A 17232-nucleotide genomic window follows, 5' to 3' on the forward strand; every position below is an offset into this window, starting at 1 on the left:
TTTTCGGCAGACACAACATCTTTGTTTGTATGTGGTGCTGAGGATCAAACCCGGGCCATGTGCATGCCAGGCGAGTGCTCTACCGCTTGAGCCACATCCCCAGCCCTTACCTGGGACTTTTTAATGACAGTTATTGTTCTGGTACAGATCTAAAATCACTGTTAATTGGTTAGCAATATTTTTATTCTTGATACAATAATAACTTTAAATATCTTTTTTAAAAAATCAATTGCTATAAATCCATATGCCAATATCCTCTACATTAACTTGATGGGAAAAGAAAATTAGTCTCAGATGGAGGGCATTGGTATTGACCTTGGTTTTTTTCCTCAAAAAAAGTTGTTTTAGAGTGGAGTCGGTGAGAAGGGGAGGGGACAGTTTTCCAGGTTGTGTCTTGGAGTCTCCGGGCATGGTCATCTACATCTGTTTCTGTCCCGTTTCTGAGGTCCTCCACGTGCTTGGTGTCAGTTCTATGCTGGGGACTAAGTTGGGGCCACCTGTGCAGAGTCACGTTAGATGTCTGCTTCCCCAGGAGTGGTAATTACAGACCTGCCTAAGCCTGTCTGATGTCACCCCACTAGACTGGGGGTGACTAGGGGATGAGTGCCACTGGCGTCTAGAGCATGGGCAGTGCTCAGGCAGCCCTACAGCATGTAATGGCCTGATCCAGAGTACCCACAGCCGAGAGCCCCTGGGCTGAAGCAAGTAGTGCTGGCCCGTGCGGTTCCCTCCTGTGCTTGTTCCCTCGTGGGCAGGTTTGCTTGGAGCTGTAGTTTGGCTCAGGGCTGGTTGTAGGGTTGGACTCTGAGCAGTCCCACATCCTTTCAAGCAGGGTGTGCCTGCGTCTCACCCGGTTCACATTCAGGGCACCTTACGTCAGAAGTGTTGGAAGCTGGCTGACACCCTGGTGTTCTAACCAAGACTCCTGAGGTGTGCCTGGTGTGGCAAAAGGGAACCCTCCTCACACTGACAGTCACTGACCTAATGGAAAAGACCAGAGGGGTAGCATGATTTGGAGGAGCACAAATTCAGGACTCTGTCTCCTGTGTCTTTAAAGTTGGCTGTGTTCACAGCCAGGCTGTAGTGGTAGATGCTGGTGGGAAACTCCAGACATCTCCTGGCCTCGGCTATCTCCAGTGGAAAAGGCCTCTTTCTCGCCTACAGCTGAGACGGTCCTGGAATTGAGTCTGACTGGCTTGGACAGTCTGGGCCATGCGGGTGACCTTGACCGTAGTGTGTGGGTGGTGTGAGGCCTTCAGGGCACCCCCCCTCCTAGAGCTGCATCTCAGTGGGCACTGAGGATTCTCTTACCAGCAAAAGAGCCGTCCTTGGATAGGCCACCAAAGCACTCATCCCCAATGCCTATGGGCTGCTGGCAGCTCCCCAGCCCAAAGTGGTGGTGACATTTATGCATCTTTCCACCATAATCTCCTTGCTAGTGGGCATCCAGGGCATCTCCACATGTTGCCAAAGGTCTCCAGGGGGCAATAACTTCTCTGCATGGAAACCCCTTCTCTGCTTGGACCTCTGAATGTTGGGGCACAAATTAGATCATATGGCACATGCTTTCCTCCTTGTTAGGTATACCTCCCTCTTCCTTGCTCTTACCTCCTGCTGAGTGCTTCCTGGTGAGAAGGACCCATGGTTTATGTGAACATTCAGCATGAGGGATGGTTGATGGTTTTCATTTCTTGTCCCCTGCAAACAAAACTGTCAGTCTTGTCCTTGTGCAGACCTCTTTGTATACACCGTAGGCAGGGCTCGAGGGGAAATGCTCGGGGTGGACGTGTTCAGGTAGAGTGTGCATTTCGTATTTTCATGGGCCCAGCCAAATTGCTCTCCCAAAAGACTGAACCAGTTTTCAGTCACATCAGCAAGGCAGCACAGTGGTCTGTCCTCGTGTCCTGCTGACATGGGGTATTATCCATCTTCTACATCTTCACCGTCCAATAGAGAGAAAAATTGCATTTCATTGACTTGTGAATTTGTTTTTGTCATTACTTATGGAGGTTGGGCACATGTCTGTGTTTTCATTCACCATTTTTATTTTTATTTGTGATTGCCCATTAATGTCCTTTCCCTGTTCTATTGTATGGTTCAGTGCTTTCGTGCTGATTTGTAGGAGTTCTTTGAACAGGAATCCTGTTGAGTGTTTCAACTCTTGCTCATCTTTGAACTTTGTGAGATTTATTCTTCATTCTCTTGTTTCCTGAGCTCCACAATCTTTGGGAGAAAGGGGTTGCTTGGCTGAGCTGCTGCTGTGCTAGGCAGGTTTCATTATCTCAAGAACCTGGCATTTTGTGGGCATCTTTCCATCTTAGAGGTGGAAAAAGAGATGTTCAGAATGTGTAGTAAATAACTCACCTAAGGTCACATGCATAGCTCAAAAGTGCCACCACTTGTTTTCCTACCCAAAGTCCAACAGTCTCTAGAGGACAGAACGAAGGCCAGTGGACGGAAAGTGGGCACAAACAAATTTGGCTCATCTGTCTACCAGCCTGTCCCTCTGTCTTTTCATCTTTCTGCCTATCTTTCCATCTGGTCACCTCGCCATCCTGTCATGGGCTAGGTCCTGGGGATATAATTGTAAATGGTAGAGACTAATCTGGTCACTGGCTGCTTGATATAGGAGAGCTGTTCAGAGGCAGGATGGTCTCATCAAATATTGACCTGGGCACCTGCTGTTCCAAGATCTGGAAGCAGGTAAATCCTCTTTGTGGATGTTAGATGTTCTCTTTCAGCCACACGTGACCTTTGTTCCTTGCAGGAGGGACTAACCAACCTCTGAGGTCCCTTTCCAAGTGTATAAGTTCATGAAAAATGTGTTGACTCTCAGATCTTGAAAATGAGCCTTGGCCCCTCTCTGTCTTCACCGAGTGTACAATCACAGCATTAAAAGTGGGGACACAGGAGTCCATCTTAAGGCCTTGCAGTACAGGAAGCAGAGATGCTGACCACCCCGTGCTTCCTTGCATACCTTGGAGGAGCTCTGTCTGGGCTCTTAGTGGCCAGCAGACTTGGCCTAGAGACAAAAACTTGCCCCCATGCTCGGACATCCCAGAGAGTGGGCACACAGCAGAACTCGCACTCCCTGCCAAGGTGGCTCAAAACCGGGGGACCCGGGTTTTCATGAGTTGTCATCTCATGACTCCCATGTTTGCCTCCTCAGCCTGGGGACCTTTAGTGTACACCTCATGGAGGCTGTGACTGGCAAACTTAGGAGGTGCCATTCACTCCGACCCTCTGTTCACCTAGTAAAAGGCCAGCTCCACCAAGGCACAGCTGTGTGTCAGTTTTGCTCACCACTGAGAACACTGCCACCCTAGGACCCAGAGCAGGTAAGCTGGCTGGCTGGCTGGCTGGGTGAGTGGGTGGATGTTCTAGTGCAGGGACCCAGGTTGGCTGTCTTGACTTTATCTTCTCAACGTCAATTCTCCCACCTTCGTGTAGCCCAGTGCACCCATCTCATTACAGTCCTGTCTTTGGATTGATTTTCAACTTTTCTCCCAGCCCCTGCCAAACCCTCTTCCTTGAGGTTCAGCTTCGGTCCTGCCTCAGTCTCCTCACTGGTTCTTCCAGCTTTCTTCTTTGCTTGTAATTGGCCCAGCCCTGATTGAAAGGCTCACCTGCTTCAGGCATCTTGCCGTCTTGTGGTCCCAGGGTGACTGGTTTCTCTAGAGCTCCATGGTTAGGGGGCCTTGCATCCAGCTGTGATCCCCAGACATTCCCATGATGTCCTTACCTTCCAAGACCCTGGAGTCCGCACCTGCTGCAACAACTGGGATATCTGGGAGTGCGCTCAGGATCAGCTAGAGGGTTTGGGGTGTCAGGTAGTAGACTGAACTGAACTTCTCCAGTGGGTGAGCCGCTGAAGGGGGGATCCCAGGAGCACAGCAATGAGCAGCAGCAGCAGCAGCATCTTTCTCCCTTCCCTTTGAAGCCCGTATCTTATCAGAGAAGAAAGATTCCACACACTGAGGTAGAAATGGTATACAAACAAGCACAGCTTCACAGACTATTCTGGAAGGAATACGGACAGGATCCCAGATCTCTGTCAGCCTGGGCCCAGTTAGACTAGGGGTAAGGATGGGATGCTCTGAGGATATCTGCTAACTCCCAAATGATTTAGGGTTAACTGAATAGAAGAGGAATTTGCAGGCAGAGGGGACAAAGCGCAGCCTTGTGGTAGATGGTGTTCTAGAGGAGCGGGTGGCCACTGTGACGAGAGCGGAGCGAGGGGAGGGGAGGCCCGGGGCTCCAGGCGCTGGGTCGTTGAAGGCCTTGCGGAGGAGTCTGGGTGTCCACCTGTTCCTCTTTCCGTGGGTCCAGTCACCCACTCACTTACCTAGCTTGTCATGATCAAGGCCTCAGGTGGTTTACACACGCAGAGCTGCCCCGGGAGGGGAGCAGGTGATGTGCCGGAGCGGGAACGTATGCCAGGGTCTCTGGGCACGTGAGATTGTGATTCAGATGTGCACGTGAGCAGCGTGAATTTAAATCGTGGATCTGCCACTTAGTTCACTTGGTGGCTAGACGTCCTTCAGTGACAGTTTCTGTCATTGTGCTGAAGACACAATGTTGTCATCTCTACAATGGGGACGCTACTTCCCACAGGTTGCATGAGCGTTCCACTGGAGGTGCCTCTGGAGCACCTAGCACAGCACTCGGCTGCTCGTTGAGTGGGAAGGACCCAGTAAGTGGAGCTGCCATAGCGTGTGCCCAAGCAGTTATGGGTGTAGGTGGGGTGTGGTCATTAAGTGCTCAGAAACATGGTGGCCTGGCAGCCCTGGGGACGGTTGATGTGATCTTGAACGCCAGGGCCCGCCTGTCTCTTGCTCTTGGAGCTCACTGAAGCTGGAAGGCCTGAGCTGGAGGCTGCAGCTCTGGGCCGGGGCCCCACTGCAGGGCTGCTGCTGGTCCTGGGGTCCAGGGATGCAGCGAGAGAAAGACATCAGCTCCTGCGGCTCAGGCACACGCGGTGACCGCCTTCCCCAGGCCGCAGCACGGGAATGGCGACTGTTGTATTTCTGGGTTTTGAGAAGCCATCCTGTGTGGTGGGGAGTAGTGCCTCCCCAGCTTGGGGGAACTTTCTGAGTATGTGGTGTTGGAGCCTCTGCGTCCCCGTCCCTGTGGGGCTCCCCCCCAACTCTCTGTTCTGGGGGAAGGAATCCGGGATGAGCCCAGGGGTGGGGCGCTGGGAAGCAGGGTCTGGTCCTGCAGTGCACAGGTGGGCTGTGCTGGGCGCGGCACTTCTCCACCCTCTTCCCAGTACAGAGCGGCCTCCCGGTCCAACCTCGAGGGATCATCTCCTTGGGCCGCTGCAGCCTTGACCAGGGAGTCTGTGAACCCCACTTCTCACCGGGCTTCTGGGTAGAGAGACCAGAGAGACTGCTCCAGCTGTCTGGAGCTGGAAGGGCAGCTGAGTTGGCAGCCGCATGGTGGCTGAGAGAGGAGGGTGGAAATGTGTCATTTGCTGTCCTGATGGATGGTTCTGGCTCTAGAACACAGCGGCAGGGATGGGGCTGAGGGGCCTCCACTCTGGGGAGGATGCTGCTGGTCCACTGTGGCCGGAGGATGGGAGGCAGGTGCAGAGGGCAACAGCTCTGAATGCCTCAGTTACCAGAGGAAGTTGAAGGCAAACGGGCTGCTCTTGGCAGCTGGCTTAGCTGCATAGTGACTGTCACATTACTAGTCTGCCTTTCCTTGCCCACTTTTGCATTCATCTATTTATAAGGAAAGGACAGGGAAACAGGTGCATGGCCTGGTAGTAGGAAGCATGCTGAGCCCTTCATACAGGTAGTTCTGATTTCTTGCCATCACCTCATGAAAAGTATTTTCATCTCTGTTTACAGATGGGTAAGCTGAGATCAGAGGGGTGCAGTAACCTGCCAAGGTAACACAGCTGGTAAGCAGCAGAGCTGAGCTATAGCCCTAGGTCTGGCAGCCTTCCAGTTTTATGTTTTCAGGAGGGAAATGCCACCTCTTTCTTAACTGGGCTGTCTTAAGAAAGGCGAGACAGTAGGAACTAATGATGGCAACCATGTGTGATGACAATGACAACAGGGATAACAGTGATGGGGAGTGAAGGTGGCAGTTGATGTGAACCCGTCTCTCTACTCAACGCCATGCTCTACCTTGAGGATCCAAATAAATACCCTGACCGCCCTCACCACCAGGGGGCCTGAGTCCTGCAGCAGGCCCGGCCTCAGATGTGTGTGTGTTGGGGGTGAGGGGTGTCTGCAGCTGCTAACCACCCTGGCACCCCAGACCACTGGAGAAGTGACGACACCCAGCTGTTTTTGATTGGGAGATGTGCATCATTTTCAAATCTTAACATCTTTGAAATCTGCTTGAGTCTTACAGTCTTACAGTCTTAGGTCCTGTGAAATATTGTATTACTTATGTATCAGCTCATTCATTTCCTTATTTATTGTATTTGCTAGTGTGTTCTGTATTATGTTTTACTTCACAAGATGTTTTGAAAACAGTACTGAGCTGGCCACAATGGCACATGCCCGTAATTCCAGCAGCTTGGGAGGCTGAGACAGGAGGATTGTGAGTTCAACTTAGCAAGGTACTAAGCAACTCAGCAAGACCCCGTCTTTAAATAAAATACAAAAAAAGGACTGGGGATATGGCTCAGTGGTTAAGCACCCATGGGTTCAATCCCTGGTATCAAAAAAAAACCAAAACCAAAAACAAAAAAAACAAAAACCCATGTGTCCTTCACCCGGTTTCCCCCAATGCTAGAATCTTGCATAAGAGAACTTAATTAAAACTATGAAATTGAATTAGACAGGGGTGTCAGGCTTTGATTTAACACTGGGGATAGTACGAAAGGTGTGATTATGGTCCTCCCTAGGATTCTGACTTGGATGGGAGAAAGCGCTCAAATCGGTAACTGCAGGACGGCACGGGAAGCACTAGGCAGGAGACCCTGTGGGGTGCAGAGATGGACCTGCACATAGGGCTGGAGCCTCAAGAGGGCATTGGTGGGCAGAACTAGCCCAGTCCTGGGAGAGGAGGGCACAGCCGCGTTGGTCAGGAAGGCGCAGGGACGTGGTGTCTGTGGTCCAGGTCTGCTGTCTGTGGCCTCGCAGCCCTCTGGCCCCACGTCTCGCAATGTGTCTTTCCCAGTATCTGTAGGACTGACTCCTCCCTGACTTCCAGGCCCCAGGTTGTCCCCAACACCCCTAAAGCGGTCTTGATAGCCGTTGTCACATTCTGAGGCACTGTGAGGTGATGCGGGCTTACTCACATGCTGTGGGCGCCCTGGCTTCCAGGAGCGCTGTCTGTCTGCTCTCCCTCAGGGCCTTGACCACCACCTGCCAGTAACACTTAGTACATGAACGAGCAGGCCAATGCGCAGCTCTGCCTAGGGGAGATTCGTGTCCAAGTTTGTCTCAGAGGCGTGACTGGACCGATTGTTTGAAAAAGAGGATGTTGTCCTGTTCAGCCTCCAGAAGCCAGTCTGTCTCCACCGGGCAGTGCAGTGACTTTCTCTTGCTTGTCTCCGTCAGAGGTCATGTGAGCCCTCAGAGTGGAGCACGGGCTGCCCAAGGCTTGACTCTGTGGCTGGGAGGCCCCCTGATTAGCTTGTGGTCCATTTTGCGCAAAGGACTGTTTTATTTTTTTCTTGCAGTGCATATTTTACCAGGCAAGTTTCTCTTAAATATGCTGGTAACCTGAAGACGATACTGTTCTGTCTTAGGTCCTTCCCTGGGCAGCTAGTCTTGGTAAGGGACTTGCTATAAGGGAGCCAGAGATTTCTGGTCCCTGCAAACTAATATTAATAACATCTCAATATCATTTTTGTCATTAAAAGACAGTGATCACTAAAAGCGCAGGGGCTTGATGAATCCTGAAGGGTGAGAGGGAATAATACATCAGTTATATTCACCTGGTTTTTGGAACAGACCTTGTAATTGTGGGGTCCCCATGGTGAAGCATGCTGATAGCAAGACCTTCTCCTTTCCCTTGTGTGGATCAAACATGTGTTGAGGATTGGATGACAGGAGCAAGTAGCCTAGGTTCTTGTCACCATCAAGTTACAAACTTGAAAACCAATATTTACAAACCACATAAATAAGCGCACAGTAACAACTGTGGCATGCTTATCCATAGAAGAATGGATAAATAAACTGGGGTACCTTCACACAGTGGAACCCCAGACAGCAAGGAGAATGGAAATCTATACCTACATGCAGCCAATGTGGATGATTCTCCTAAGAAGCCAACGGATAGGAAAAAACAGCCAGATGGTTGCATTTATCCAAACATAAAAGCAGGTGCAACTGATCCACGCTGTGGGAGGTGTCCTGGGGTCATCTCATGGGGCATGGTGCAGCTTGGCGTGTGGCTGTTCGGCTACCAGGGCTCGGGGTGGAAATTTGGGGCTAGGGAGAGCAGGAAGATGGGTCACCAGGCACGTGGAAACCAGGTATGGCAGGTCCACAGAGCAAAAGCAGACGGAAGCTGTTGATATCGGTCAGCTCAACAGACGTCAGGATAAGGGTGTCCCGAGGATCTCGGTCTCTGGATCATCACCATACGTTGATGATTTAGTCAAAAGGACAGTGATCTTTTTGGTCTTGACACCCAGAAATAAGAAAGACAAGAACCCTGGTTGCACCGTAGCCTGCTGCAAAGTCCAGTCTATTTGACTGATCAGGCAATTAAAAAAAAGATGGAAAAATGGAAGGGTATGAGGATGGAGAAAGAGGCAGAGACACCCTGTCCCATTTCAGTCCTGGGAAAGCTGGGCCAGTTGTGCTTAGAAAACTATTATGCTATGACTTTTTGTATTGCTTTCTTCCTCTCTTGGGCCCCCCTGATGCAAATAACCATCTCTGTCTTAGCCATGAAGCATGGTATGTTTTCTATAGTGCCAACCTGGACCCTCCTATAATGGACCAGCAGGCATTCTATTGGCCAGACCTTTTAAAATTATTTTATTTAGTGTCTTTAGTTATTTGCTATCTTAATACTTTAGTATATTAGCCTAGGCCAGGTTATGCTGCTATGATAAATAATCCTCAAGTCTCTGTAGCTTACAATGGATTTACTTTCTGCTCATGCTACATATTTTTCATGGGTCAGCCATGATCAGGTTCCAAAGTGAAGAGGCAGCCCCAGCTGGGGCCTGTCACTCTTGTGGAAGAGGTAGGGGAGAAGATGGAAGCCATGCTGTGGCTCCAAAAACCTCTGCTTGGAAGTGATGCATGTCACTTTCACAAGATACACATTGAGCTTAATGATGAGCCAAGAGGTGCAGTCCTCCCAAAGGAGGGAATGTGGACAGTCTAGTGGAATATGAAATAGTGTATCTCAAGAAGCAGTGCTTACTCATCGTAGAAAAATCCAGGAAGATGTGTGTTATTCAGCCATTAAAAAGGATGATTGGGTCTTAAATGTCAGCTCAGTTATTTACTAAATGAACCAAAGTGGGAGAAAAGCAAATTAATGAGAATTTATACTTACAAAACAAAACAAAAACCCTTTAAATGTGTATGTTAGTATAGGAAAATAAATGGAAAGATCTAGACCAAATGTAGCCAGCCCACGGATCTGCAGGGCCCTAATGGGAATGGAACCAGGCCAGCTGCCTCCCAGGCCTTGGGCCCACTTGGCAGAATTTCAGACTCTGCCCACTCTTGCAGCTTTGTTTCTTGTTTTGATGGAAACCTGGATTTGAATGTTCAAACCTCCTATTTTTAAATGTTGGCAGCTAATTAGATTTTTTAACCTGTGTGGAATGCCAGTTTGCAACCTCTAATAAAACTGGAAGACTTTCTCTGGATGGTGAGATAGTGTTCTCTCTCCCCCGACCCCTCTGTATTTTCTCACTTCATCCTAAAATCAGACATTTCTTTTTGACAAATAACAAGGAAACAAACAAGAACATAGTTTATGGGAGGACAGGATCCTCAGCTCTGGGAATTGCTCCTTTGTCGTTCTGTATCCAGTTGATCATTAGTGGTTAATTAAGAAAGAGTGACCTGGACCAGACTGGCCCTGCCAGGACCATCAGTGCCTGCAGTCAGTCAGGGCCCGGCTGGGAGGAAGCCACAGCAAGGGGAGGTGGCAATTGTCCTTATGACTTTCAGCCGGCTTCTCTGTGCTGACCTCTGTTGACGCAGAGCACCAGTGTGCCTCCCCCAAACTGACCCCGTGCCTGGGAGACCCTGAAAAACACCAGCTGCCTCTGCAGGAGGAAAGAGAACCCTCCTGAGGGCAGGCTCCTTCTAGCAGAGGGAATGCCCAGCTGCGGCCAGCCAGAGCCTGTCCCTGGCTGCAGCGCCTCCTGCCTTTGGAGACCTGGAGGCCACTGCAGCAGGAGGAGGCTTCCCTGGGTCTGAGCGTGACTGCAGGGGAGGCCTTAGATTCCATGCTGATGAATATTCAGGGTTTTTTTTTTTTTTTAATTCTTTCCCCCAACTTTAATTTCCTGCCTCATCACCCATCATGCAAATGTGATTCTTAGGCATTTTCTAACGTTACTCTTTCCCTAAACAAGTAATCAAAACAAGGTTTTGAGCTGTGTTTGAGCTGCAAATAAGTTTAGTATAAAACGTAATTATTCGCCTCAAAAAAATCAACAGAGACAATTTGGACTTTTGAAAGGCTTGAATTACCCTTAATCAGAGCTCAGTGGCGTCCATTTCCAGGATGGAAATAAGTGAGGGCTTGGCCCTGGCTGATAACAGCCAATTTCTTAAGGAAGAAAAGTGAAAAGAAAACTTTTACACATGCTAAAATAGTCATGCTCATTATAGAAGATTTGGAAAATAAAGGAAAGTTAGCAGGAAAAACAAGTGACCTGCAGAGATACAATTGGAATTAACATCTGCCTGGTTTTCCTCTGTGCATGTTCTCTTTAGATGGTATCATCTACAAGCTTTTGTGGCCTATTTAATTTGACATAAATCTTTTCTCGTGTTGCTCCACCTGTATGTCAAACTCGCCCTCTGCGGGGTATGGGTGACATAGTGAAATGATAATGGTATGGTTTCTTTGATGGTTCCTTTGGTTCAACATTTAGGATTTTTCTCAGTCTCGTTGTCGTAAACAATTTCAGGAGCCGTGTTGTCCTTCAGGTCTGTTCTCTATTTTTGATCCTTTTTCTGCATAGGTGTGAGGAGAAGGGTGGTCGTGGATTGTCATGGAAACAGCCTAGCCTTTGGGGAGAAACAGATTTCAGTGCTGACCCCCACCCCCACCCCGCCGTGTTAAACTGCTTGGTCTATACTTTCTTCATGTACACCACGAGGGCGGTGTCGCCCATCTTGTAGGATCGTTATGAAGTTTCAAATAATGGCTGTGGAGTCCCCAACCTCTAGGGGATGCTTTGTCAGTTGGTATACCCTGTGCTGCCCCAAGCAGAAGATGCAAGAGCCTCGACTGTGGGATCAGACACACTTGCTGTGGAATCTGTCCTTCCTGAGTTAACATCTCAGCTCTTCCCTGAGAGATCTGCAGCCTTGGAGAAGTTAACTTTTCTGTCCTCCGTTTGTTCATTCGTAAAATGCAGATTGTGGTACAAAGCTCATAAAGTGGTTTGAGACTTAAATTATCAAAATCATTTCACACTTGGAGCACATAGTACACCGTGCCTGCAGGACAGCTCATGCTCAGTGTCGATGGCCATTGTTATGAGTTTCATCATCCTTATTATTTGTATCTGAGCTCTGTGCTGGAGCCATTGGGGGAGGAGGAGAGACTCCATCTGCGAGTGGTGGTGGCGGGATAAAGTTGCTTCCTAGAGGAAGAGGTGAACCAGTCTTGAATGTCAGAGATGGGCAAGGAGGTGAGGCAATGGGCCAGGTGTGCTGCTGGGCCCAGAGAGGAGAGAAGCCAGGCCCAGGGGGATGGTGGGAGGAGTGGCCAGCACCCCTGATGCAAGTGGAGTCCGTGCAGACCTGAGCACATGGCCCGGTCAGCTGAGCCATGGGGCTGGTGAGGAGGAGAGTGGCAGGTTTATTAGACGGTGATTTCTTTGTGCTGTTTCCTTTGAGGCTGGAACGTTTTTTCAAGTTGAAGTTATTGATCCACAGTGTATGACTGATGCCTCGGCTCTGTGGCATCATGGGAAAACTGAACTCTGATGGAGCACACGAAGAGGTGAATGGACCCATTGCCCCTTTTTAAAAAAAGAAAAGAAAAAATGTTGACCTTTTGGGGCTGGGGTTGTGGCTCAGTGGTGGCATACTCGCCTAGCACACCCAGTGCTGGGTTCAATCCTCAGCATCACATAAAATAAATACAGGTATTTTGTCCAACTGAAAAATATAGATATATTTTTTAAAGTTGGTATTTTGCAAAAATGTTCCAGAAAAGGGTTCCATCTTTGTTATGTAAAGTGTAGGTCTTCTCCCTGAATTGAAACAGTTAAGTAAAACCCCTTTTCCTCTTGAGGGTGTTAAGAACTCAAGGATACTACTCTTGTGGCCTCTGTCCCCTGAGCTGCTCCCACACACTTTGCTGGCACCGGGAGGTCAGGCAGTACTTGGGAGGGACAGCTGTCCAGCTTCTTTCTGCAAGTCTGTCTGTTCCTTCAACCACTCAATTCTATGTTCCATTGGGCCACCAGCAGAGTGTATCTAGCACCTTCTGTGCCCTGGGGACAACAGATGCACCTGGCAGAGAAAATGCCTGCTTCCGAGAAGCGTGCTCTCCGGTGTGGAGGCTGGGTGCACACAGGGCAGGGAGCACTGTGGTTCTGTTCTGCACCTAGCGCTGGGAAGGAGACGGAGCAGCGCTGTTTTAGAAGAAGGGTCCTGATGCCTGGATAGAGGCTGCCTGGGGTGGGTCCTCAGGGAAGGCTCCTCTCTGTTGTTTGAGACAGGATTATGACCTTGGGGTTATTGGCAGCTGACTGAGTGTCTCAGTTTCCCTCATTCCCAGGTTCAGCAGGGACTACAGCATCTTTCTGGTCTAAGACTTGTCTGTTGTCCTTGGGGAAACTTAGAGGTTGGAGGGAAACAGACACATTCTTTGTGTGACTGCGGCACTGTACTTGGTGGTGGGTTGAGGAGCAGCTCCAGCCAGGAGCAGGCCGGGGTTGAGGCCCCAGCAGCTGGGGTGGGCCTGGGGGCCGTTGAGCCAAGACATGCCTCCTGCAGAGGGTGCCTGGGCAGGTGGAAGGGTGATCAGGAAAGAGGGACAGCAGAGTATCCCTTGAGAGGGAATGGCAGCGAGCACAGGCAGCAGCCGGGCCGTTCTCACGGCTGTAGTTCACCCCTGACACGCCCTGGGCCAGACCCTTACTGTCCAGTCTAAGTCCAGGGCCATCTTGGTCCAGCCCTTCACGTGCTATGCCAGAAACATGTCCATCTTAAATGGAGGGTAGGTGGAGAGGGGCCGTGAGCTTGTGTGGCCGAAGAACACCCTGGAGGCGCTCAGGACAGCAGTGGCGGGGCCCAGGAAGCAGGACTGCCACGGCAGCTCGCTGTGTCATCTCCACTTCCCTGCTGAGCTGGGCCAGCCGGCAGAGGACTCGCTGTGATGGACTCCCTTCACCTGGACTTGGCTCCGTGGGACAGTGACTGGCCAGATCTGGGCCTTCTCATGGTGGGAGGGTATGGGTGGAAGTGGCTCTCATGACAGAAACCATGTCGAATGGGGAGGGCTTCTGGGCATGCAGGGCACTGTAGTAGTTCTTTGGCGCTGGAATAGAGCACCTGAGATGATCAGCAAATTACAAAGGAAAAATTGATCTTTGCTCATGGTTCTGGAGGCTTCAGGTCATGATCACTTGACCCCGTTGCCTTTGACCCTGTGGCAGGGCAGTACAACATGGCCGAAGTGTGTGGCAGAGCAAGCCGTTCACCTCTTGGCCTGGAATGAAAGAGAGGGAAGAAAGTTCACGGTCCCCATGTCCCCTTTGAGGCCTGTTCCCAATGATCTAAACCTCCCCAAAGGCCACACATCTCCATGGGTCTACCACCTCCCAGTGTGGCCTCTCTGGGAACAAGCTTCTGGGGACATTCAGACTCAAACTGTAGCTGATGCCAAGCAGGCCAAACCCACCACATCCTCTGGAGAGTTGCACCTCCCCCTGCTCCTTTCAGACCCCTGTGGAGGTCTGTCCTGATATGAGTAATTACATCTGCCACCTGTTGGTTAGCCACAGTTCTGGGCAGCTTTTGACAGTTAAGAAATAAAAAGAGGAGAAGAAGGGAGAGGAGTGTCTTCAAATACCCTGCATAACAAGCCTTCCTCTGCTTTAATGTCTACTAATTGGAATGCGCCCTTTAGAGCGTCTTCTAATAGGGAAATAATGAGCATCGCAGAGAGCAAAGGCCCTCTTCAGCTTTCTTGTGTTTTACGAAAACAATCCCAGAGCCCAGAGGTGTCAAGAAAACCAACCAGAGAAAATGTAGCCACCCTGGCCCACTTTCTGTGGACTCTAATTCATCTGCTTCCATTCCTATGTGCATAAGGCTCATTCTCTGCTTGGCTGACCTACCAGCTGGTGTGCCCTGTCCCCAATCTGAGGCCCTCACAGTGGGCAACCTTGAAGTTACCTCCCCAACACGTTCCCTGACCCAGCCCTAGGCCTGGGCTTATGGGCAGCCTACCACGCCAGTTGACATAATGGACAGCAAGAATCTGGGCTCTGGAGTCGAGCACCCTGGTTTCCAGCCCCATCCCACTAACTTTTCCCATGTGGCCTCAGGTGACTGTTTTGACCTTTCTAGGTCTCGGCTTCCTTTTCTGCAACATGGGGACAATAATGGGAACAGGTTCATAAGATCACAGGAATTGTTGGCCAGAGTGCCTGCAGCCTAGCAAACCCTCAGTAGCCAGTTTTGTTTCTGTTTGCCAGAAACTTGAAGTGCCTTCCAGCGAACTCTTAAGGTCAGAGACCTGGGTCCTGGAACTTGTACCCTAGAACTTCAGAGCAGAGTGTTTAGTGGCCTGGGGTGAGGGAAGGGCAGGACTCAGGGAGCGGGGCGGGGGGGGGGCATTAGGGGCTGCTTTGTCCTTTCTTTTATGACCTTTCTCCGGGACAGTGCAGTGTGCCCAGGAACACCCCCACCCCTCCAGCTGGGTCTTGCCATGACCCATACAAAGCCAGTTCCTGCTACAGCAGCCCTGCCAAGCAGCTGGGGCTTTCCTGGCTTCATGTATCTGACACCACACCTTGCTGACCTGACCCTAGGAGAGCAGGGGACAGGCAGGCTCAGTTCACTCCAGACCTGTGAGCACGTTCACATTCACCTGCAAGGACAGGCTAGTGCAGAGACTCCTCCAGGCCTGACCTTGTGCCTGCAGAGCCCCTCCAGTGCTCTTCACTTTGGTATGTCTGTTACAAATAAAAAGTAGCCCTGTGGGTCCCAGAGAGAAGGGAACCATCACTTAGGTATCTTTGATGTCAACATTACTGTACATAAACACAGGAGGGCAGTGACCATTCTGTATTGCAGGAGCCTGACCTTGCACCAGTCTGTCCTTCCTAGGCCTGAGTAGGATGGAGGGTTCTCGTCTCCACCCGACTTTTGTGCTTGTTTCTCAAGAGGGGTGTGTTTACCTGCCCCTAACTTCCCCCAACACTGACAGATCAGCACAAGGAGCTGATAGGACCCACCTGGAGTTGGCCCAGTGGGGAACAAAGGCACTTGGGGGGAGCACGTTTCTGCTTGCATCTTAAAATTCCAAGTTATCTCTCCTACTTGGTTCATCAGGCTGATGGCCAGCAAGGAGACCGTCAAGGGCTTCATTTGACCAAGTAAACTAGGCGCAGCCCCTCTCCATCACCTCTTGGGGATGCCTGTGGGAGGAGGGCATGTGCAAAGGCTCTGAGAATCTGCTGGAGGGACCCTGGGTGTGGCTTTGGTGACCTCCACCTTTGCAAACACTTGTAGACATTCCTGGGACATTAGTTGCAGAGTAGTGTTAAAAAGCCAGTGTGGAGATGTGTGCCTCCCCGGCACATGGTTCTTCCTGGCAGCTGCACCTAGGAGCAGGGTCTGTGTTCTTAGCCCTGGGTTCTCTGACTTTGCGCCCCTGAAGTCTGGCTGGCATGGTGACTGCCACTGTCACCCATGACCCTGGAGCTCCCTGCACAGGGCCGACCAGTATGTGGTAATGATGCTCTTGATCAATTCACCTGGCCTCGCTGGATCTGAGGCAGGTTGGAATGGTGGGTTCCTGCTCTGCTACCCTGGGCTAGTCACTGGGGCTGGCTGCCAGGATCAGGTGAGAGAGTGGTTGGTGGCACTCAGTCAGGCCCTTGTGATTCCAGGGGTCAGTGATGGTGATGCGGACACTGCTCAAGGTCCATTTTCCAGAGAGGGTGAAGCCGTTTTCTTGGCAGTGCCCAGGAGAGCTGCCACGCTGCTCCAGCCCCAGCAAGTCACATTGCTGCAGGCGAGGGGACAGCTCCTCCCCAGGCCCAGGCGACAGGCACTAGCTTTCAACAGGAGGCGGCAGGTTAAGGAGCCACACTGGTGTTTCTATTCAGAGGGGAAGGAACGAAGACAGGAACACAGCACTGTTCTTAGTACTAGGAGCAGTGACAGCTTGGTGTAAGACACGTGACGCTCTGTGCTCAAGGTGTGCCGCTGCCTGGTAGGGTGGGGAGTGAGCCCCTGCCCGTTTTCTCCCTGCCAGATGCCATCTCAGGAGTCGCCTTTGCCGCTCACATGGGTGTCAGCATCCTTGACTGCTCAGCTGCCAGCCTTGCTCGGGTCGGGTGGCTGAGCACCCTCCCTGAGCCGCGTTGTACATGGGAGGACTGCAGAGGGGCCTGAGACCCTGGCCTCGGGAGCCAGCCTTCGTCCCGAGGCACCTTCTGCCTGGTGACCTTGACTCTGTCCCTTTGCTGCTCCAAGCCCCGCTGTCCTCTTTGGTGGACCTGAAGCGCAGCTGTGGTCCCGTCCAGGTCTGACCTCTGAACGTGTGAAAGGCAGATGTCAGACCCTAGGAAGGCCGTGTGGGGTCCAGCTTGGAGCAGGACAGCGTGTGCACAAAGACTGTGGCCTTTCCAGCTGCTCCTGGATCCTCAGTGTCTCAGCACCGCCAAAACGGAAGGGAGGGCAGTGTCTTTCCCCTGCTTCTCTCCCTCCTTTTCTCTCACTCCTCTTCTCTTCCTTTCCTCCTCCTCTTTGGCTTTCACTGGTTTGTTGATTCTCTTCAGCCTTGAGGTGCCGCTTGCTGGGCTGGGTGGAGCAGGAAGGGCTGTGCCCCCTGTGCCCTCCTCACTGTCCCATGGGGAAAGGATCCGTGTTC

At 51.1% G+C, this 17232-nt stretch overlaps 1 protein-coding gene across 1 annotated transcript in view; it reads left to right on the top strand.

Annotated features, from left to right (window-relative positions):
- The window catches only part of Snx29 (sorting nexin 29), a 384257-nt gene that overhangs the window by 294926 nt on the left and 72099 nt on the right, over positions 1-17232 (top strand). The gene's annotated exons all lie outside the window — the stretch shown is intronic.

This window comes from Urocitellus parryii, chromosome 9, assembly GCF_045843805.1.
Source record: "Urocitellus parryii isolate mUroPar1 chromosome 9, mUroPar1.hap1, whole genome shotgun sequence".
In the NCBI taxonomy this organism is placed as follows: Eukaryota; Metazoa; Chordata; class Mammalia; order Rodentia; family Sciuridae; genus Urocitellus; species Urocitellus parryii.